This window comes from Marmota flaviventris, chromosome 7, assembly GCF_047511675.1.
Source record: "Marmota flaviventris isolate mMarFla1 chromosome 7, mMarFla1.hap1, whole genome shotgun sequence".
In the NCBI taxonomy this organism is placed as follows: domain Eukaryota; kingdom Metazoa; phylum Chordata; class Mammalia; order Rodentia; family Sciuridae; genus Marmota; species Marmota flaviventris.
The window spans coordinates 107,947,756-107,970,051 of NC_092504.1; the positions used below are offsets into that span (position 1 = coordinate 107,947,756).

The 22,296-nt window shown below is 36.8% G+C and overlaps 1 protein-coding gene across 4 annotated transcripts in view; it reads left to right on the forward strand.

Moving 5' to 3' along the window:
• Positions 1-544: 544 nt before the first annotated feature.
• LOC114085440 (broad substrate specificity ATP-binding cassette transporter ABCG2-like) overlaps positions 545-22,296 on the forward strand; it is a 67,945-nt gene continuing 46,193 nt past the window's right edge. Inside the window, exons 1-3 of one of the 4 annotated variants that reach the window (XM_071614564.1) lie at positions 545-700; positions 3,115-3,231; positions 6,586-6,706. The gene's annotated coding sequence lies outside the window, so the exon portion shown is untranslated. The remainder of the gene's footprint in view (positions 701-3,114; positions 3,232-6,585; positions 6,707-22,296) is intronic. The other 3 variants (XM_071614566.1, XM_071614565.1, XM_071614567.1) reach the window with 3 other exon arrangements.

The window sequence follows — 22,296 nt, forward strand, 5'->3', positions numbered from 1 at the left end:
GTCAGATGATTTGCATAAGATTTTCATCTTTGCTGGAGGCTGAATTATTTATTGCCTCTGTGGTTCATGACAAGGGGTCTTGGTGTCTTGGGATGTTGGCTAGCTGTTAACTCTCCTGAGCTTGAATTTTGTTTTCTAGAAAATTAGCATAATAACATTTAGGACTTTTATGAAGCCAACTAAAGAAATTTAAGAGAAGGCATGCGCACTGTAAAATGTAATAAAAATGTGACTGTTAAATCAGTTTCACATGCTGTGCTGTCCCGCCCTGTTGCAATCATGTATCCATTTTTTGTGAGTTTTTCATTTCCCTTTGTAAAAACAGGGAGTTTTTGCGTTGTCCCTGTGTGCTCTGCGACATTCTTCTCCATGACCCAGGCTCTCGGACCCGCTTATTGCAGCCTGAGAGCCGATGCAACCCCTTCGGATTCCCCTACCCCGCCAACCAAAGGAAGCCAGCCCTCCAGGGAGTGGCTTCCGTCAGCTCCCTGACCCCGCAGCCGGTGGTGAAGCCGCCTCCCCGCGGCTCTACTCTCAGTCCGCAGCCCTGAGCCAGCAGCCAGCGCCGCCTGGGGCGAGTGCCCTCCAGCAGCGCCGCGGCCCCGTGGGGTCCTCCCGGGAAGGGCTCTGCCGCGGCTGCGGGCGGTGACCTGGGGTGCGCACAGACCACGTCCCCAAACCGCAGGAGGGAAGGGAGAAGGTAGGCATGATGCCGGAGACTTGTCGGTAAAACCGAAAGCGAATCAAGTGATCGCTGATGCACAGGAGGTTGTACTGGGGCCTCTGCTGGAGGCAGAAAGGAGAAACCGCTCTGACCCAGAGTGCTGGTCAGACTGGCTCCTGGAACAGGGAAAAAGCCAGTAGGGGTTGCAGGAATGGGCTCTGTGGAGTCTAGGAATTTTCACTGGCATCCATTTTCAAAGGATGTTTCTTTGTGCTGGTCAGACAGGCCTTGAGCGAGGAGCATTTGCAGTCCTATTGGACCCAGGTCCAGTATGACCAAGCTTGTGGTTCAAATGAGGTGGGGGTGGAGGAAAGCACAAATTGGACTGAACAAGTTAAGGGATCAGGGAGTTTGCCTTTAGCCTTTTGCGGGGATCCCCTAACAGTTTCATTCTTCATTCTTTTATGTAATTTATCCTGAGAGTTAGTATGGGGAAGGCATGAAGGCATCCGGCCCTAATGCTTTTTTCTTTTTCTTTTCCTTTTTTTGGGGGTGGTGGTGGTGGTGGTGATGGTGGTGGTGGTGGTGATGGTGGTGGTGTTGCAGTACTGGGGATTGAACCAAGGACCTCCTACATGCTAGGCAAGTGCTCTATCACTGAACTACACTCCCAGCCCTGCCTCTGGTTTTTGATGTCCACAAGTTGGTTTGAAAAAGTTAGCAAGTAGCCAAGAACCTATTTTTAGTAGATGACAGGCTCAGTAAAGATTCTTGGAATATATCTCCTTTTTGGGGGGAGGGGTGCTGAATATCTCATTGTCCCCTTCAGATCTTCTATTCACATACTCTTAAGAGTGCTGTTTTTCATGGGGGTCCCTGATGGTGTTAGGGAGACTCAGGAAGGAGGCATCCTGGAAAGGGTGTTTGGGAAAAGCTCTTTAGGAATTGCACAGCACAAATGATTGACATCATGATCAGAAGGAAGCTGCTTGTTGGAGCTGTGTGGAAGGTCCAAGTGACTCCTCTCAACACAGAGGTCAAGGACTGTATTGTTAATGATCTGCCCTTGAGCACATGTGTCTTGAGACCACAGCCCTTGGTCACCTAAACTGCAATTTGGCCAGTGAGTAAATTTGTGTGGCAGGAAAGGTGGGTGTGTATTGTATGTACATTTTGTTAGAAAAGAGCACTCTACTAAATGCAATGACTTGATTTTGTATTTCTAGAGTCCTAGGCCAGAGGCCATACTCTCCCAACAAAGAATAGTCTTGCCCTACCAACCAAATGGAAAGAGTAATGGTGGAAAGCCAGATAGAAACTTTAATCAGTAGAGTTACACTTGGAAGACACAGGGGATTAACATTTCTAGCCCTATCTTTGGGGATAATGCATGAGCTGTGGATTATGTAGACATGGGGAACCATAATCAAAATATCTTGGTCAAACCATGGTCAGATCAGTCATTATCTCAGGATTGGTCAGACTGGACTTGTATGAGATATGAAAGTGGCTGTTTCCCAGGTGCCATTTCCACTTATCACAAGAATTTTATTGATCAGATTTGTTATTACTGGAATCTAAGGTGACTGACTCACAGCAAAGAACACAAAAAGTGGAGGCAGAGATGCCAAACTTTTTATCCTGCATTTAGTTGCCCGTTGGTCACTTGCATGCACAAGTGAAGAGTCTAAGTTATTATTACATTTGTAGCCACTGGCAGTTTCATTCGAAAGTGAGTATGAAATACAAACTGAATTCAGAATATTGTCAGAAAACAATTTGGTGGTGAAAATGATTCCAGTTCTTTAGTGTGTTATGGGCAGGCTCTTTAAGGTAAACCTGGTGATTATCTCCAATGTGCAAAGATAAACAATTGATAAAGTCTAGATAAAAACTTACTGTGCAGGGAGTTACTACAAGTAAAGGAGAAGCTTGTTCGCAATAATATTTTGAAGTGTTGACTTTTAAAATAAGAAATATATTTGTTTCTTATTCCCAGGACATAGAATTTTTCTATAACTCTGGGTAGTTTGCTAAAGAGATATTGGGTTCCCTTTTGTAATTTTTCTGTAAATAATTGAATTTTCATTATTAACTTTTAAAATGAACTGCATGTTGCAACTTATATTAAAAATAATATTGAGAAAGTTCAAGTACAGAAAAATATAAGACCAAAAATTAGATTATAAGTCTTATCAGTTAAGGAAAAAAATGTATATCTATATATCTATAAGGTTGTCTCATTTCATTTGCTGTCTTAGTAATGGAAATGTAAAAGGTCACTCCTTTTACAAATAAAAATACAGATTCATAGTAACAAATGTTTATTGGGCATCTTGTTCCAGGCCCTGAGCATTACCTACAAGTTCCTTTGGGAAATATTCTTTTATATAAGATACATAGAAATAAACACACATATAATATCTTTTTCTGTATTTATTGTCACTAAGCATCCATGAAGCCTTTGAAGTAAGCTGAAGTATGATAAGCAGAAAATGGACGACAACAACTTAGACTGGGAAGCTGCCATGAGGGAGCACATTGGAATGGACATAAGCAGAAACAAGGTCCCTTTGCACTTTATAAAATTGCATCCTGGTGGTCATAACAAAAGGAAATGATTAGTTACGTAGTTCAATGACCATAAAGGGATAAACACTGTGGCTTTTCAAAGAAGCTTTCCCTGGCATTTACTTTTGTGCTTTCTTATTAGTACATTAGACTTCTACATTATAATTGGGTTTAAAATCATACATGCATAAAGTTTGATTTACTCCACTTCAGTCCCTGGTGCCCTCCCCATTTCCTGGCCCTCTTCCTTCCTCCTATCCTCTTTACTCCACTGGTCTTCCTTTCACTCATTTATTTAGTCATTTTTGATCAGTACATCAGAGTTGGAAATATATAAGAATGGAGTTCACTGTGGTATATTTACACATGCCCATAGCAGAATTTTGTCAAACTCATTCTGCATTTCTTCTGCTTTCCTGTCTGTCCTCCCTTCGCCTCAGTCTCCTTATATAAATCTTCCATATATTTTCATGATATTCAATCCCCTTCATTTCCCCCCTTATTTTGTTCTAGTTTCCCTAAGTAGAAGAAAACATTTGATCTTTGACTTTCTGAATTTGACTTATTTAACTTAGCATGATGTTCTCCAGTTCCACCCATTTACTGGCAAATGCCAGAATTTCATTCTTCTTTGTGGCTGAGTAATATTCCATTGTGTATATCCACCACATTTTCTTAATCTGTTCATCTATTGATGGGCATCTGGGCTGTTTCTATAACTTGACTATTGTGAATTGTGCTACTATAAACATTGGTGTCACTGTATTACTATAGTATTCTGATTTTAGTTCTTTTGAATAAATTCCAATGAGTGGGATAGCTGGGTAATATGGGGACTTCATTCCTAGTTTTTTGAGGAATGTCCATAATGCTTTCCAGAGTGGTTGTATTAATTTGCAATTCCACCAAAAATGCGTGAATGTACCTTTCCCCTGGACATCCTTGCCAGTATTTACTATTATTTAAGTTTTTGATAATTGCTATTATGACCGGAGTGAGATAAAATCTTAGTGTGATTTTGATTTGCATTTTCCTGATTGCTAGATATGTTGAACATTTTTTCAAATATTTATTGGCCATATTGTTTCTTCTTTGGAGAAAGTCTATTTAGTTCATTGAAGATTTATTGATTGGGTTACTTTTTTTTGGTATTAATTGTTTTCTAGTTTTTTTTTTTATATATATTTTAGATACTAATCCCCTATCAGAAGAGTAGCTGAAAAATATTTTCTCCCACTGTGTAGGCTCTCTCTTCACACTTATAATCATTTCCTTTGTTGTGCAGAAGCTTTTTAGTTTAGTTGGATCCCACTTATTGATTCTTGGTTTTATTTCTTGAGCTCTAGGTGTCTTGTTAAGGAAGTTAGTGCCTGCATGTATGGAGTGTTGACTCTGTTTTCAGTCTTGCAAAGTTTTTGTTCTAACTCCTAAAGCTTGACTTTTTTGATTTGACTTTCACACAGGGTAAGAGACAGGAATCTATTTTCATTCTTCTACCTATGGATATCCAGTTTTCCCATTTGTTAAAAAACTGTCTTTCCCACATACATTTTGGCACCTTTGTCAAGTATCAGATGTCTTTAAGTATGTAGATTTGTCAATGTCTTCTATTCTATTCCGTTGGTCTTCATGTTGACTTGATGCCAATAACGTGGTTTTTGTTAGTACAGCTCTGTAGTATAATTTGAGATCAGGTATTGTGATGCCTTTTGGATCCCTTCTCTTGCTCAGTATTGCTTTGGCCATTGTCGGTCTCTTATTCTTTCAAATGAATTTTAGGACTACTTTTTCTAATTCTGTGAAGATTATCATTGGTATTTTGGTGGGGACAGCATTCAATCTTTATAATCTTTTGGTAATGTGGCCATTTTATTAATTCTGCCTCTCCAAGAAAATGGGAGGTCTTTCCATTTTCTAAGGACTTCTTCAACTTTTTTTCCTTCAGTGTTCTATAATTTTCACTGTGGAGATCTTTCACCTCCTGAGTTATATTAACTCCCAAGTATTTTGTTTTTCTTTTCTGGTTATTGTGAGTCGTATAGACGTCTTGGTTTAATTCTCAGCATGATCAATGTTGTAGCACAGAAAAGTCTTGATATGTGATGTTGCTCTTGTATCCTGTTACCTTGCTGAATTCATTATCAGCTTTAGAAGTCTTTTGGTGGAGTGTTTTCAGGTCTTCCTTACATAGGATCATGACATCAACAAACAAATAATTTGACTTCTTCTTTTCCTATTTGTACTCCTTTTATTTCCCTTTCTTGCCTGATTGCTTTAGCTAGAGTTTTAAGGGCTATAGTGAATACGATTTGTGACAGTGGATATCCTTGTCTTGTGCTTGGTTTTAGAGAAAATGTTTCAGTTTCTCTCTGTTCAATATGATCTTACCTTTGGGTTTGCCATATAGCCTTTAGAATGCCATGGTAGGTGCCTTTTATCCCTAGGTTCCCCAGTTTTTTTAACATGAATTCCTGTTGAACTTTATCAGAAGCCTTTTCTGCACCTATTAAGATAATCATATGATTCTTGTCCTTATTTTATGTAAATGGGTGAAATTACATTTATTAATTTGTGTATATTGAACCAGCCTCATATCCCTGGGATGAAAGCCACTTGATTATAATGCACTATCTTTTTTATACATTTCTTAATGTATTTTGTTAATATTTTTAAGGATTTTTGCATCTATTTCATTAGGGATATTGGTCTGTAGTTTTGTTTCCTATTTTTAAATTTGTTCTTTTCAGTTGTACATGACAGTAGAATGTATTTAGAAATATTATACATGCAAGGAGTATAACTTACCATTCTTGTGGTTGTACATGATGTGGAGTTACACTGATCCTGTATTCATATATAAACATAGGAAAGTTATGTCCGATTCATTCTACTTTCTTTCCTATTCTCATCCCTCACCCACCTTCCCTGCCCTTCATTCCCCTTTGTCTAATACAGTGAACTTCTATCCATCCCCTATTATTGTGTTAGCATATGCATATCAGAAAAAATATTCAACCTTTGGTTTTTCAGGATTGGTTTATTTCACTTGACATATTAGTCTCCAGTTCCATAGATTTACCAGCAAATGTCATGATTTAATTTCTCTTTATGACTAATAGTCCATTGTGTATATGTACAACATTTTCTTTATCCATTCATCTGTTGGAAGGTACTTAGGTTGGTTTCATAGCTTAGTTATTGTGAATTGAGCTGCTATAAACATTGTAGTGGCCACGTCACTAGAGTATACTGATTTTAGGTCCTTTAGGTATATGCCAAGGAGTGGGATAACTGGGTCAAATGGTGGTTCCATCCCAAGTTTTCTAAGGAATTTCCATATTGCTTTCCAGAGTAGTTGCACCAATTTGCAGTCCCACCAGCAATGTATGACTGAACCTTAAAAACACTGGGGAACCGAGGGATAGAAGGCACCTACCATGGCATTCTAAAGGCTATAGGGCAAACCCAAAGGTAAGATCATATTGAACATCCTTGCCAACATTTATTGTTAGTTGTATTCTTAATAGCTGCCATTCTGACTAGAGTGAGATGAAATTTCAGTGGAGTTTTAATTTGAATTTCTCTGATTAATTAACTGGAGATGTTCAATAGATTTTCACGTATGTTGACTGATCATATTTCTTCTGTGAATGTCTGTTCAGTTCCTTAGCCCATTTATTGATTGGCTTATTTGGGTGTTTTTTTGGTGTTAAGATCTTTATATATCCTGGAGATTAATGCTCTATATGATGTGCAGGTGGAAAGATTCTCTCCCATTCTGTAGACTCTCTCTTCATATTCTTCATTGTTTCCTTTGCTGTGAAGAAGCTTTTTAGTTTGAGTCTTGATTTTACTTCTTGTGCTTTAGGAGCTTTCTTAAGGAGTTCAGTTCCTACGCTGACATGATGGAGATTTAAGCTTACTTTTTCTTCTGGTAGGCACAGCATCTCTGGTCTAATGCCTAAGTCCTTGACCCACTCCGAGTTCTGAGTTTTGTGCAGGGTGGGAGATAGGGGTTTAATTTCCTTTTGCTGCATATGGATTTCCAGTTTTCCCAGCACCATTTGATGAAGAGGCTATCTTTTCTCCAATGTATAGTTTTGGTGCCTTTGTCTAGTGTTTCTGGGACCTGTGTCCTCTATTCTTACTAAGGATTGTTTTGGCTATTCTGGGCCTCTTATTTTCCCAAATGAATTTCATGGCTGCTTTTTCTCTTTCTGTGAAGAATGTCATTGGAATTTGAATGGGAAATGCACTGAATCTGTATAGAACTTTCGGATGATCATCATCAAGGCAGCTATTTCATTTCTCTATACTGATTTCTAAGTTTCTGGAAGTGGAAGTGGTTCACAAGTATAGGGCCAGAGAGAGATGAGGACACACAGAAGCCACTTTCTTCCCTTGGGAGTTCACTCTGAGGCTGTCACCAGACTCTGCTTTCAGTTTTGCTCTCCTGAAGTCTTAGTTCTCCCAGCTATTCTTCAGCATATCAAATGGGAAAGCCTTCCCTCTAAAAGCTAGAACAAAACTGGGATGCCCTCTTTTACCACTTTTATTCAACCTCATCCTTGAAACCCTAGCCAGAGCAAATCAGTCTAACAAAAGAGATGAAAGACCTCTACATGAAAACTATAGACCACTAAAGAGAGAAATTGAAGAAGACCTTAGAAGATGGAATGATCTCCCATGTTCTTGGATAGGCAGAATAAATATTGTCAAATTTGCCATACTACCAAAAGCGCTATACAGATTTAATGGAATTAATTTTAAAATTCCATTGATATTATTCATAGAAATAGAGAAAGCAGTCATGTCGTTTTGTTTTCTTGATGTGAATTGTTATCTGGAGATATACAGGAGAAATACAGGCCTGAAAATGTCTCACCCTGATGATAGGGAGAATAAAGATTACCCTGGAAGGAGGAATTTTGTGACCCTCACACAGACCAGATCCTAGTACTCAGAATAAGAATGATTCCCCCTAACTACAAAATCTGAGAAAACATGTTCTCATTAGAATCGGCCAGCATGGGCAAAAGTGACCCAGAATTATCTTATATTTTTACAGTGCTTCTTGGGGACTTGGGAGTCTGATACAATCCAGCTATCAAGTCAGAAGTCAAGGGGTGGACTTAAGTGTGACTCTTTGACAACTTCCCTGGGACCCCTAAATAAAACTGGAAGGCAGGAGGGGCATGCCGTCCTTCTACAGTTTAGAGGAGCCACTCTTCCCTTGACAGTGTCCCCCTTTCCCTTTTCTTATCCCTTCTAATAAACTCAGGCCTGCAACTTGGAGCAATGGGTCTGAAAACTAGTGAGAGAGGACCACTGGGGCTACCTTGGCTCTGTGGCAGGCCCTTGATCTGCAACAGCAAGACAATTTAGTTACCTCTATAATATGTTAAGAAAACAATCATGATTTATTTAATTGGATACAACTATTTCTCATGAAATTCATATTGCTTTTAAAAGTAAGTTATTGAAATCTAATACTTATTATTTTAAGACTTATTGATAGGTGAAGCATACATCAAACCTAAAAAACTTTCAAGGTAAAATTTTAACTTAAAAATAAAACGTGTTAATGTTCTATGTCTTTTCATAATTTAAAATGGAGAAAGTAAAAGACATTTAAAATAATACAAATCCTGAAGTGGAAAAAAGTTATAATGACATTATTAAAAAGATATATCTACATTTACTAGCAAAATAAATAATTCTTTTAGTAAAATATGTTGTGTAGCATTTAATTGATGCGTATTAGACTTTTGACATAAGACACAACTTAAAAGTTTTTGATAGTTTTTAGGGTCATATTAAGGCAATGAAGCATCTATACTTTGCCATCACTTAGTACAGAAATATTTTAAATAATTATATAATTATTTTCTATATCGTTGACTCTCCTGCTTCTTAAATGCTATAATTCTCTTGTGGCTTTGTTCATTATTAATACACTGGGAATGTAAGGACCAAGGAGTTAGCTGTGTGGTGTCAAAGGCCATCCTGAACTATGGGATGCAATTCTAATGGTGACAGTGTCCAATGCCTTTCATAATGTATCTATTTATAGGACTTTTCATTTAAAGTGAATTTTCTTTCTGAAGGGCACATGCACTGTCTTGAGAAGCAGGGGCAGAGTAGTCAAGTAAAGATTGAATAAGCTTTTATATGTGAGAAACACCTTGAATAGAGCCCAGCACTGTAGCTTCTAAAGTGTAAGTCATTATGATGAGGATTATTATTATTATTGTGGTTATTATTACTGTTATTATATGCAATATATGTCCAAGTTCTTCTTCTTCTTTTAATTCCTTAAGTGTCCTTTCACTCATAAATGAATAACATTTTTTTCATAACTAATACTAGTGAGAAATGATTTAACAATAACTCAAGGTAAATGCTTCACAAAGGCCAAATGAATTTTCATGAGTGAGGCAAGAGAAAGAGTAATTGTCCTGAGGAAGGCTCATGTAAGAGTGAATGCTCACAGGTAAACCATCACTTAGTGAGATTTCAGAGGGTCATTTCTATGGTAGGATGGTGGGAAGTATGGACATAGAATAGTAAATGGCACAGCTATGCCAATCAAAACTCAGGCATGTAACAATTAGGCATGATATTACATGCTTAAGTGTATATCAGAACTTAGCAAAAGGATCTTCTGTTATTGATCAAAGAAGATATACTAGTGAAAGTAATTTTTATACTGAGACTTCTGGACAGAACTAATTAAGATGATGGCTAAATAAGTGATTGAGGTAAAGAAAAAGATATGAGCAAGTAATAGAAGTTAGAATAGCAGGCTTGACATACAAAAAGGATCTTAATCTTGAATATATAACTCTACTTTATGATATTCTGTACCTAAACAGAGAACTTTGATGGACATAATTTCAATTTTATTATCTGGAATGAATCTTTGACTTTTAGAACTTCAGTTATAAATCTCAACAAAAACATGGAAAAAGAACATTACGCATATATTGATGAGGCTAAAAGCCACATTATATGTTTTAATTTAATTTTAATATGTAGAATACAGAATAGAAGTGAATATAGTTCATGTGCTCTCACCTCTTGCCCCTTGTACTTCATAAGAAATTCTGAACTGCATTAGGTTGCTCTGTCACTGAAGATATTTTTAAGATGTTACATTTTGCCACTACTTGTCATGTGCATGAAAACATGACTCTTACTAGCAGTTAAATATCATCAGCAAAATCCTAATTAAATACCTTACTCCCCCATATATCATATGGCATGCCAAAGCCCAATAAGAATTCTGAGTTATTTTCATGATTAGGGTGGTTAATTGAGAGCTTACTATAAATGCCTCTTCAGAAAGTTTTCATCTCTCAAATTAGAAAAATGTTGTGACATAAGTGGATGTCATAGGAACTGCTGGTTTCACTTTTTGGGCATATCAAGATCCACACTGCTCAGAATAGCAGACTGTAATTATTATACTTTTAGAATAGAGTAGGGAATTTGGTGGTGTTCTCCAACCTACCCCAATGATCACAACATCCAGACAATTCCCGAAATTTCTGAAAAAATGAAGTTTGTGAATGTGAATTTCTAATATCTCTTACACCGCATAGTAAAGTTCAAAGAAACAAAATGTAATCTCACAGGCTGCCAGGATTATCTAAGTGATGATGTCATGAATCAGATTTACAGACTGGAATGTATCAGGAGGGAACCACTGCCTATTGCTGGGAATTCAGTCAATCACGTGAATTGCAATAAGAGCAATTAAACCAACAACTACACATGGATGTAGCCAGGGAAGGTGTCTTTTACGTCCTTACAGTGTACATATAGTAAAACTGCTTTCACAGCTAACTTCTAGGAGTGGCTAGTCATTGTTATCAGGGACAATGCCTTCCTTCACTGTAGAATCTTGCTCTGTAAAAGGATCCAGACTTCCCAAGGCCTCCATCTCCCCAAATTCCTTCCTCCTCAGCATTTCCTCTACTCTTCTAGTATTTATATTACTCAAAATGCTGTATAGCTTTTACATATGGAATTTCAGTCAACAAACAATTTGAAGACCTCTGTTAGATATGAATTATTTTTCTAGCAAACACAAGAAATATAAAACATTATACAGATATCACATTAATAAATTTAAATGATTCACTTGTACTGTACCGTCTTTCGATCAAGCTAGAAATAGAATCTCTAGTTTCATAATTAGAGTTTTAACAGCCTCTGAGCAGCTATTATGCATCATTTCTCTTCTGGTACACAAGGGGAGGCCACACCTAGAACCTGAGCTTCCAGGACCCATGTGAGTTTCAACAATGACCAAGTCAAGGCAGGGATCGTGGCAATAAGGATTCCTTGTCAAATTTCCTGTTCTTTCCTTCCTATTTGATATGCCGGAGAGTAGCTGTGAGAAGTAAGGATTTCAGGAAAGCAAAACTGATAGCAGAGTCTGCTGATGACCTCAGGGTGAACTCCCAAGGGAAGGAAGTGGTGAGTCATCTTCTCTCTCTGGCTTATTCTGGCCCTGCACATGTCAACCACTTCCACTTCCATAAACTTAGATATCAGTATAGAGAAATGAAATAACTGCCTTGTTGATGGTCACCCTAAAAAAGTCTGGGGAGGAAGTGAAAGATATTCTTAAGACATTCTGTACATAGACATTTTCTTAAATGTCAATTGCTTGCCTGTCATTATCCCCTTCTGATCCTCACCAGAATCATTAGTAAAACTCAACAATTACTGCAACAGATTGTCATTCATTTCTAATAATAATTACTACATGATTTAATGTGATAATTTTCTAGCACATTTGTTAAATACAAGGACCGGGATCATACAAATGCTCATTAAAGCAGAATGGAGTTTAATCTCAAAAGTGATGACAAAACACAGATATTATAAGACTACATCATTCTTTGTGGAAATATATGTGCAAGTAATCCATTTGTATGTTGTTTGGATGTTGCTGACATAATATCCAAAGTGAACTCTGATCCCGCTTGCCTTACTCTATATTTTTGTTCCTTTTTTTCTTTTTTTAAAATAGCACTTCTTATCAAAAATCTGTATTATTTAATTAGCTCATTTTATTAAATGCAAGATTTGCAAAGAAAAGATATTTGTTTTGTTCACTGCTATATCCTAAAGCCTAGGATAGTGCCTTGGCACGTAGTGGATGTCACTGTGGACCTGGTACCTGAGTATCCACCCATCATGGTCCCTTACTATTGTACTTGATTTCTAAAAGCTTGGGAATCATCTTAGTGTGGGAAACACAGGGAAAGGGGTCAATTTTTGATAGTTGGGGACCTGGTGACAGAATATGTAGCTCTTATTATATTTTTAATGGCTATAGACATTGCAAAAGTTCAATGCTTGACTTTAAATTAGAGACCAGGAATTGTGAGGTCTACAGGCAATATAAGGAGATAAAGACTAGGTGCCCACATCACAGCGGTGGTTCCCAAAGGAGATCCTTGTGATGTAGTCTTATATTAGGGACTGGCAAGTGCTAAACCCCACTTCCAGGAGCTCTGACCCCAAGACCAACACTCCCACCCTAATAACCTTCACCATTCTGAGGGTGGAGATGCCAGCAAAAGACAGACAACCCCACCTATTGGATGAGAAGGGTAGCAGGAAAGATACTGAACTCCAACAAAAATAATACTTGTATTTTTCTTTGAGACTTTTTTTTCTTTTACTTTTCTCCTGCCCTCACATCCCCAACATTTGTGAAACCAGGTACTTTTCATGGGTTAGTCTCCTGAGGACTGGGATGTCATAGTATATTACATTTGTGTTGTATAATCTTTTATCTCCTACCTATTTTTACACTTTTTATTTTTCTTAATTTTTATATTTGTTTGTTTGTTGTACTCTATTGTCATTTCACTTACTTATCTCCCTAAAATCACTTTCTCTCTTTTCTCCTGCTACTAGCCAACTTCTTTAGATTACTCTTTCATGCTTCCAAAGATCTAGTAACTCTATATCCTCACCTCCTACCTCCTTAACATCTCATCCTATGCCCCATTCCCAGTTCTCTCTTTGTACACCGTCAGAAACTGTAGACACTTTTGCAAACCTACTGTTTATATTGTAGATAATAATTGAACTCAAAATTTCTGTATATTGTAACAAAACTGTAAACATCTCAATAGGAGCTATTTGGTTTATTGGTTATTGGTTTCTTGTAGATTGTTTGTATTGGGATCTGTTAATATTGTTCTCCCCCTTAAAGGAGAGTTATTGCAACCCTGCAGGGATACTATAAGCCTATTAGGTAAAAGCTGTGACACATCAGATATACAGTGCTAGAAAGTAAGACACATGAACAAAATAAAAAAAAAACAAGGGAAGAAAGTGCTCCAAACAAATCAAGATACTACAGTATTAGAATCCATACCAGCACAGCAGAAGAAATGTCAGAGAAGAAGTTCAGGATGTACATAAATAAAATGTCCTGTGAATTAAAGGGTGATTTAAGAGAGCAAATACAGGCAGCAAAAGATCATTTCAATAAAGAGCTACATAAGCAAATACAGAAAGCAAAAGATTACTTCAATAAAGAGATAGAGGTTCTGAAAAAAAAAAGAAAGAAATCTTTGAAATGAAGGAAATCGTAAAACAAATAATTAAAAACTCAATAGAAAGCACCACCAATAGATTAGATCACTTGGAAGACAGAACCTCAGACAATGAAGAAAAAATATATAATCTTAAAAATAAAGTTGACCACACAGTGAAGATGGTAAAAAACCATGAGCAGAACATTCAAGAATTATGGGATAACATGAGAAGACCAAATTTAAGAATTATTGGGATAGAGGAAGGCATAGGGTTACAAACCAAAAGAATGAACAATCTATTCAATATCAGAAAATTTTCTAAACATGAAGAATGAATTGGAAAATCAAACACAAGAGGCTTATAGGTATACATAAAACATAAATCAATGTCATGGTTATACTTGTGTCCCATTACCAAGAAATCTTATTTATATACTCTTCAAATATATTAAAATCTGTTGCTCAGGTAACTTTTTAAAGTCATACTTTCTGAATATCAACAAAAAATAAGCATTATATCCAAAATCAACTCATTTAGAAATTTCAAAACATTTTTTCCTCTTAATTACCTGTTGGCCAAAGAGTAAACCTAAACTGCCCTGAAAATGTAACATTCCAGATTTAAAGACAGTAGTAGAACTAAGAGATCTTGGTCCAAGGTTCCAGACCATATGTGACAAAGTGAAGTTGCAACCTGGCATAGGAAAACTAATTTCTTTTCTAGTTCTGTATTGGACCATATTCTCACAGGATAAGAAAGAGATAAATAAGGACATATATTTAAGGGTACTATAAACACTTCATATATAAATGCAAAAATGCCATAAATAATCATTAGTCTTAAACTGGTTTAATTGTCATCAATTTGCAGGAAAAGGTCTGTGTATTACTGAATGACATACTAGTGAGCAAGAGAGAGCAGGATTGGGCAAGTTGTCAACAATAAGTGAGAATCTTTGTGTGCCATTACTGCAGTGTGCATGACAGCACCCTTCCCCTCCTCCCGGTGAGGGCCATGGATGCATGCAGGCATGTATGAGGCCTTGGGTCCCATACCAAGCAATGTCAATAGTAACAATAGTCATAATTACATAAATGTAATTAAAAACTAATGTATAAAAGTTAGAATACTAGTGACTTTTTGGAAGGGAATAATGAGTACAATGTAGTACGAGGGAAATTTCTGGAGTATTCTTAATGCTCTTTTAAAAAATCAGGGTGGCATATATGGGGAAAATAATGAGTCATTAGATATCAGAACATTGCCCTTCTTAATAAAATACTTTATTGTATGGTGAAAGCATTTGTCCAGAGTTTAATTTGATTTTTCTCTTATGAACTTCTCATGTTATCTACATGACACTTGGGGAACCTAAACTAAATGTTTTCATTAAAATAGGTGTGAGTTATTATTAGGGCTGGGGCTGGGAATATAGCTCAGTTGGCAGAGTGCTTGCCTCACATGCACAAGGCCCTGGGTTCAATCCCCAGCACCACAAAATAAAATAAAATAAACCTTAGGGTCTCTTAAGGATGATACACAACAGGCTATAATCCACTAGAAAGTTCATTGACAATGCAGATTCTCAGACAGTCTTCATAGATATTGGATTAGAATCTCTCAGGGTGAGTTCAGGGTGTCCATATTTTTAACAAGCAGTCCAGGTCTACATATGTACTACATATTAAAACAATGATCATATGACCAGTTCTCATTGATCATTTAAATCTTCTGGCTCTTTAGGTTTGTTTTCATCTTTTTGCCTGATAATACAGTTGACATTAATAAATGCTTACTACCTCCTTTCAATTTTCACAATGTTGTTATAACACAGTTCCCATATTATTGTCTCCTTTTATTTACAGATATAATTTAAATAAGATCAAGTAACTGGCCAAGGAGACAATGTTACTAAAGGGCAATGCTGAGATTTAAAGTCTGATCTATCCCATGGCAGAAACAGTACTAAACTATCATTTCACAGGAGTTATCATTTATAGTTAAAAGAAATGTTCAAAATCACTGTTAAAAATGTTATTAAAAATATCACCTTTCTTTGCTTTTGTGTCTGTTTTCCTTGTTAAGAACCTTTTATACCTAAAGGATTTAAAATCAGCCTACTACAGTGACTCAGTCACATCAATGTTCAAAGCAGATCAATTCACAATAGTTAAGCTATGGAACCAATCTAGGTGCCTTTCAACAGATGAATGGATAGAGAAAATATGGTATATATACAAAATGTGATATTACTCAGCCATAAAGAAAAATGAAATTATAGCATTTACAGGTAAATGAATGGAACTTGAGTCTATCATGCTAAGTGAAATAAGCCAAATCCTGCCCCCAACAAAAGGCGGAATGTTCTATCTAATATGTGGATGCTAACACACAATAAGGGGAGGTGGGGAGGGAAGGATAGAATTTCACTGGATTAGACAAAAGGGAATAAAGGAAATTGAGGGGGGATGAGAATAGGAAAGACAGTTGAATGAAACAGACAAAACTTTCATATGTTCATATATGAAAAGACAACCAGTGTAACTCCCCATCACGTACAACCACAAGAACGGCATCCTAGATTACACTCTATGTATGTATAATATGTGAAAATATACTCTACTGTCAACTTTATCTAAGCAGAACAAATATAATTTTTTTAAAATTCAAAATAAAAAACAAAATGCTTGATAATTTGAAGCTATCCCTTCATGATTAATGGGGCAGGGATATATGACTAGATGAAAAGCCAATTGGAAAGGTCTGAGTATATGAATGGTTTTGTCAACTCTTTAGGGTGATAAAGGTAAGTTGTTTGTGGGGAGAACCTTAGTCTATAAATTTTTACTGCAGCCATATTCCCAAGGAAAAGCATCCTGTCTGGAAATCTAGTTGTTAGTGTATGGGGGGAAAGGGCAATCTTGTTATTAAAAATATTTTATGACAAAAATCACTTCAATTTACACATTTGATTAAGTAACTAGCATATGCTATCAGGATGCCCTAAGTTATTCTGCCTCCAAGAGAGTCAGACCCTATGATTAATGATTTCAACACAACGTATAAAAGAAGTAGCTAAGGATTCCTTATTCATAAGCAAAACAGGACAATTGGAATATCATCCCATCTTCCTGTATCTTCTCTCCATTCCTCCCCTGTCCCTCTTCTCCATAATGGTTCAGCATCCATATATCAGAGAAAACATTTAGCCTTTGGGTTTTGGGGATTGGCTTATTTCACTTAGCATGGTGGTCTCCAACTCCATCTATTTACCTGTAAATGCCATAATTTAATTTTATTTAATATAGCTGCTTTCTTGATAAAAGAAAATATGATGTTACTCTCTACTGATTTTTTCAGCTTTTAATTAAGTAAAAAATTGTTCCAAAATTAAATTAATAAAACAAACTTTTTCAATGTTTTTAATGGAAACAATGTTAGACTTAACATGCTTTCTTTGTTCTTTCAAGTTTTTTTTAATCAAAATCTGTACAACCCAATCAAACCTAGATTCCAGAAAGCACATTTTATGAAGAATAACATATTAAACACATCTCTCCCAGGTTATTGTGGCATATATGTTTAGCTGAAGTTCAAATTATATGATCCATGAGATGCTCAATAAACTTAAAGGAAGCAAAGGCTCTCTCACTAGTTTTTTCCAAGAGCAATGTATGCCTAGCATTGACTACTAGTTCATGCCAAGAGATAGTTTAAGTGGCTTGTATTTTTCAACAAAGAGCAATTGCCACCCTTTCCATCCACCTTCCACCTAAAAGGGAAGAGGAGCAAACACTTCTGAACATTTATAAGATTATAAACTTCCTGCCCTGATTTTTCTCTCAATGTACAGAGATGTCCCTTTAAGTAGGGAGTAACATCCTGCACAACTATAATATTAGTCAAAACTAGTAAATTAACATTGACATACTCTAAAATACTATTAATTGATTAAATCAATACTAGTAATTAGATTAATTATAATGCTAGACATTCCATAATTTTTTTATATTTTTCTTGTATTTCAACTTTAGTTTTTCTGTTCAGGTTTTCACATTGCAATTAACTGCTATATATCTAGTTCCTTCAAATTTGTTACAATTCCTCAGCCTTATTTTTCTCATGATCTTGACACTATTGTGATCAGTTAATTTGTAGAATGCATCCTATTTGTATTTGTTTGGTATTTTATTATGATTTGATTGAGTTTTGCTTTTGGCGGAAAATACCAAAGAAGTAAATTATAGTAAAACATATCAGGAGTGTGTGCTTAGTGTATCTTATTATAGATGATGTTAATCTTGGTGAAGGTGATATCTCAACAGAGTTATCTTTGTTCCTTTGTAATTAAGAGATACTCTGCTAGATAAACTTGGATTATAGAAATATCATATTTGTCCTTCAATTTCTATTCACTAATTTTGGCATCCTCTTGTCGAATCAGTTGCAGTGTGTACAATCTCCAGCAACCCCTGCTCCTGCTCCAAAAAGAACCCATAAAAAGCCTTTATTAGGTTGTGCCCTTGCTGTGGGAATGAAGTTCTCCTCCTGCTGGAGTTCTGTGCTTTCCCACATCCACCTCCATATTCTTGTGGGTCAGAAGAGAGTACTGCAGGTGTTGTGTCTGAGAAACCTGGTTCTGTGTCTGTTTTTAGTTCCTGAGTGCTTTGTGTTTGGTGTTGCACTGGGAAGGATGTATAGTAAGCCTTCTCGTGTGATACCAATTATTATTACACAGTCCTTTACATGGCCTCCTTGCTGCATCCCTACCCCTGATTAAAGTTAGAATGATTCTTTAAACATAGTAAGAATATGACATTCCTTCAGTCAGAACTTTCTGGTGCCTCTCAATCTCACTTGAAGTCAAAGCCAAAGTCCTTATGGTGGTCAGTGGTGGGCTCAGCCTGAGCTGTCCTTCTGCTGACCTCATCTCCTATCCTCTTCTCTTCCTCATTCTCAAGGTCTTATGGCCTCTTTACTGTTCCTTAGTCTAGCACTTGGACTTGCACTGTTGCTCCAGGTGGTCACTCTCAGATGACTTGTTTAATGGCTTCATGGGATGGTCCTTCCCGACCACCTGTCTTAATTTTTTTTTCCCTATTGCACTATTGGATGACTTTTTTGACTGGTAACCTCATTGATAGCTGGGATGTTTTGTTCATTAATGTAGCTCCAGTGCATGCAATATAATGTAATATTAGTAAATACTGAATTGATTTTACTGCTAAGAAAAATTTTGGAGAGATTAAGCTATTCTCATAAGGTTACATGGCTAGTAAGTTTAATGGGCAGGAGGAACTCAGACCCCATACCTTGTACCATGGATTAGAGATCATTTTATAGGCAGTTTTAGGAAAGGAACATCTCAGTATCCTCTGTAAAACTTCTGACCAATTTGTAGATAACATTAAAACATTAGGGATGCAACACACAGTAAATTTTATTTAGTGTTAATCTCATTAACTATAATTGGACTAGATATTTTTTGAAGTCTGGATTTGGGTTTCTATCACAGATTAAAATGAATTTGGGCAAAAGTCTTGTGATATTATAAAAGGAAAATAGAATAGTTATATGAAATTTTATGTTCATTTTTATTCATTTAAAGAGAGCATTATATTGATTTAAAAAATTAAATGGGCAGGAAATAAATTGGTGGTTATTGGAGCCTGTTGGCACTGGGGTTTCCTTTCTCATTTTCTTTCCTTCCTTCCTTTGATTTTAGTTGACATTTTATTTTTTTTAAATTTAGATTTCTATTTTTAAGTGATATGTAAAATTTTAAAAATTGTACATATTAGTTGGTTACCATATGAGTTTTTAATTCTTGTTGACATGTGTAATGTGTAAATCAGTTAACGTAAATCAGTTAATGTTTAAATCATGTTTAAACACATGATTTCTTTCCTCATTTATGATTTTTGGTAAAAAATTGAAATCCTATTTTTCCACCATTTTGAAATAGACAGTTCATACTTGTTTTCTCTAATCACCCCATTGTGCAATAACAGGGAGAGGATTTTCTTTGGGGTGATGCAATGGTGTATATCCTGGTAGTGGTGGTCATGTGACTGTACATTTGAAAGTCTGCACTTACAGAGGGGAAATTTTTCTTTTTATAGCACTCTTTGCCACTGTCACATTTCTAATAGATGTGACTACAAAACAACAGCAAAAAGATAAGGTGAACTGTGTGGATTGGGTGCCCTTCCAAAGCATATTTTTTCTTCTTTGGTAATAAATCATTAATTCCCAAGATCCCCTGCTGGCTCTCCTTGTCAGTACAGGAAGGATCAGGATGTCCAGATTGTGTGAGGAGAGGGTGGGGAAGGAACCTAGTGGTCCAGAGCCCTCCAGGCTTCCAAGGCCAAGGCTCAGCTCCTGAGAAGGCATGCTCACCCTTGATGGCCTTTGCTGCCCTGTCTGGCCTTACATTCTTACTGTCTCTTTTGAAAGCTAACCTTCCACATGATGAACTATAAACATTTCCAAACATGTCTTTCAAGTGAAAGAATTTGTATTTCTTTACTACATCAACATTTTTTTTACTTCATTCCCCCCTTCAGATTTACTTGGTGTGTCTGTTGAACCCCCATGCAAAGAAAAGACCACCAATTCCATTTTAAATCAAATAAAAGAAATCTTGTATTTGTGTACACAAAGAGAACTGATCAGTGGCTGTCTCTCCTAACACAGGCTAGAGATCAGCAGCCCAGCTTTCAAGGAACAAGGTATTATAGCACAAGGTATTATAGCACCTGATGTATAATTATAAGGATTAAGAGGGGGAGAGATAGTCCTACCTGGAAGTATATTCTGCATTGAAACAGTGTAAGGGTCCGGCGAAGCGTCGGAGAAAGAGACCACCAAGTGACCACTCATGCAATTGGCAGAAGGGGATTTATTGAACCAGCATGCTGGGGCTCCGTGCCCACTCGAGAAGGGAAAGCAGCCCAGAGCCCCGAGCAGGGGCTGAGCACTGCTTAAGTACACTTTTTTGGGGAGGGCGGGGATTTTACATACATCACAGTCTCCTTTAACAAATCATCATACACCGCGGGAAAATCTAACAACAATTCCTAAACATGATTAGTTAATTCATTGGCGGGAACAGGTCGGGCGGGGGTGATAGGTCAGTTCTAAACGGGATACACATTCAAACTGATTGGTCCAGGCCCTGCAATGCCTACGTGCAAGATCATACAGAGCCCTGAGTTATTAGACAACCAAGCGGTCAGGGGGAATATTTACTGGATGGTTCAAAGCATTGTCTTGACAGCTACAGGAATTTCAGGTTTTGCATGTAGCATAGAAACCTAACAATACCTAATCCTTTACATTTTAACTCAGGCCTTGCAGCTTAGAAACTTTACAGTGCCCGGTCTTTTACACTTTAACTTTTACACTAACTTCAATTTCTTTTACCCTTACAACAGGAGAAATGTATTTTTTGTGATCTAGAACTGGTAATATATTGAATTGTTATGTGTTATAGTTTAGGATTTGACCATACCTTTCAGAAATTTAAGGCTAAACTTTTTCAATCTGTATTTTATTCTCTAGTTTTATATGTGGTTTAGAAATCCTACTCTCACCAAGGAAAAACTTAAATTGGATTTTTATCTTTACTTACTCTTAGTTGACTTAAAATATCTCAAATTTTGGAGTTTGCCTAGCTAGGAAATACATTATTAGTCTCCCATTAGCTTTGCCATAGTTAATGTTACTGACATGTGGGTTGTGATGATAATGGTTGCCTATATTACTCTTCAGGGACCTCAAGCCTGCTTTTTCTGAAAACACTGATTCTTTACTTGGGCCTGCTGATATTTTATGGATGACTAGAGCAGGATAAAAATGTTTGTGATGTCCATCTTCATATAGTCACCTTAACTGTAGAGTCAGAATCTATAAAACTCTGCTTATAGACATGTTGATCATTTGAGAAATGTTTTGCCCAAATTTATAATATAGGATTAACTTGACCTAGACTTTTCTAGTGTCTCCTTATTTCAAGGCTTACAACACTTACCAGCCACTGTGACTAGAAACACCACAAAAGGAAAGTAATGAAAAGAGGTGGTTAGGACATCTAACTGGAAAGACAGGAATGAGAGGAAGTTGTTTGATTCATGGTGATGAGTGGGGAGAATGCTTGACTGAGGTCGTGGGGGAGGGAGACTAGATCATTAGAGGGGAGAAGTTCAAGGAATGGGAGGCCACTGATAAAGATTTTTCATATGGATTCTGAAAATGGTGGAGGCACAAACATTAAAGTGTAAAACTGCATGTGATAGTTTAAGTTCATAGATGCATCTCTGAAAATAGCTCACACTTTCGTGTTCTCTCAAAAGTCAGTCTTCAGTGAAGGGTGCCATAGAATGCCTCCCTGGTGCCTCTTTGATATTTGGATTATTTTTAGCATAAGGCAGTTGAGAGCTGTAGACTCTGGTAGAACTCTTCACCTCCCTCTGCCTGTTTGTATTCTGTGA